The 2,168-nt window shown below is 36.3% G+C and overlaps 1 non-coding gene across 1 annotated transcript; it reads right to left on the bottom strand.

The window, feature by feature from the left end:
• Positions 1 to 1,484: 1,484 nt before the first annotated feature.
• LOC115872483 lies at positions 1,485 to 1,650 on the bottom strand. The gene has a single exon (XR_004047881.1). It is a non-coding gene; the product is annotated as a U1 spliceosomal RNA (small nuclear RNA).
• Positions 1,651 to 2,168: the final 518 nt, after the last annotated feature.

Here is a 2,168-nt window from a genome sequence, read left to right as displayed (position 1 = left end):
TTTATATTATGTTGACTAAAGACTGCAATCCTCAATCTTCATCAGCAAGTGCTTCAAATCCTCTTCATTTTCAGCAAGCAAGGCGGTATCATTGACATATTGACTCAAGATTATTAATAAGCCTTTCTCCAATCCTGATACCAAGTTCTTCATATAGTCTAGCTGTTTTTTAAAAAATTGTTCTCAACATACATATTGAATAAATATGGTAAGAGACTATAACCCTGACACCCACCTTTCTTGGTTAAAGCATGCAGTATTCTCTTGATCTGTTTTCACAACTCTCTGTTGCTCCATGCCTAGGATCAACATGAGCACAAGGAAGTGTTTTGGAATTCCCATTCTTCTCAGGTCTATCTATCGTTTGTTATGATCCACACAGATGAAGTGACCTTTGCATAGCCAATAAAACACAAATAAACATCTTTTTGTTATTCTCTGCTTTCAGCCAAGATCCATCTGATGCTAACAATGACATTCCATGTTCCATGTTCTCTTCAGCATCCAGCCTGAATTTCTGGCATATTCCTTTCAATGTACTGCTGCAACCATTGCAGAATGATCTTCAGCAAACTTTTACTTGCATATGATATCAATAATATTGTTCTGTAATTTATACATTCTTTGGGGTCTCTTTCTTTGGAATGGGTACAAATGTAGATCTCTTCCAGTCAGTTAGATGGGTAATTGTTTTCCAATTTTTTGGCATAGATGAGAGAGCATTTCCAGTACATGTTAAAACATTAACTATTGAAATAAGTATGTCGAAACATTTAAATTGGTATTCCACAAATTCCAAGAGCCTTGGTTTTGGCCAAAACCCTCGGTGCAGTTTGGGCTTCTTTTCTTAGTACCATTGCTTCTTGATAATTTGCTACCTCTTGGAATGGTTGATTGTTGACATTCTTTTTGATACAGTGACTGTGTATTTCTTCCATCTTATTTAGGTACTTCTGGCATCATTCAATATTTTGCCCATAGACTTTCAATATACGCAACCCAAGTAGTTCTTTCAGTACACTGAGTATGTTCTTATGCTGAGGGTTAAGTTCTTTCAATGCTCTGAGTGTGTTCTTACTTTTTGGTTTTATAACACTAGGTCTTTCACATTTTATTGTAATACTTCACTTTGTCTTCTTTACCTGGCCTGTGAAGTTTATGTTCAATTATTTTACTTCATCATTTCTTCCATTTGCCTTAGCTATTCTGTGATTAAGAATAATTTTCAGAGTCTCTTCTGACATCCACTTTGATCTTTTCTTCCTTTCAGGTTTTTAAATGACTTTTTGCTTTCTGCATCAGGTCTTTTGTCATTAATTTTCAATGCATCGAATGTGTTTTTGAAATAAATCTTGCAATTCAGGTTGGATAGACTCGAGGTTATATTTTTGTCTCAGGGAGTTGTTTTAATTTCCTTCAACTTCAACCTGAACTAATGTATGAGCAATTAATTTGTTCTTTTCCTTTGCCTATTTTTTTTCTTATAGGGGAGAGCGTGAATGCAGTCCCCCACTACCACAAATTATGCAGTCAAGTTTCCCACATTTGGGGAAATCACAGGGGTCAGTGCACATCCAGAGTGCAATGGATAATCCTCGCCCTGGGAAAACCACCTTCGTGATCATGGTATCTCCCCTGTCAGGTAAGTATTAATTAATCTGTGCTATAGTTGGCCCTTGGCCTCATTTTGACTGCTGATTTTGAGCTTCTCCATCATCTCTTCTCATAGATATAATCAATTTGATTTCTGTGTATTCCATCTGGAAAAGTGCACATGTATAGTCACCTTTTGTGTTGTTAAAAAGAAGTATTTGTGATGAAGAAATAATTTGTCTTGCGAAATTCTTGGTTAAAAAAAAGCATTTTATGGAGGGGTCTTACAGTTCTTATAACAATCCATACATCAATTATATCAATCACATCTGTGCATATGTTGCTATCATCATTTTCAAAGCATTTTCTTTCTACTTGAGCCCTTGGTATAAACTCCTCTTCTATCCCTTCCTCCCCCACTCTCCCACCCTCATGAACCCTTGATAAATGATAAATAATTGATATTTTCATATCTCATAGTGTCCACTATCTCCCTTCAGCCATGTTTCTATTGTTCATCCCCCTCAGAGTTAGGGGGTAGCACGGGGTTATATGTTGATCATTGCAATCAGTTC

This window comes from Echinops telfairi, unplaced genomic scaffold, assembly GCF_000313985.2.
Source record: "Echinops telfairi isolate 266 unplaced genomic scaffold, ASM31398v2 ScPeMD7_7424;HRSCAF=8462, whole genome shotgun sequence".
NCBI classification, from domain to species: Eukaryota; Metazoa; Chordata; class Mammalia; order Afrosoricida; family Tenrecidae; genus Echinops; species Echinops telfairi.
This window is presented reverse-complemented; position numbering and strand designations above follow the sequence as displayed.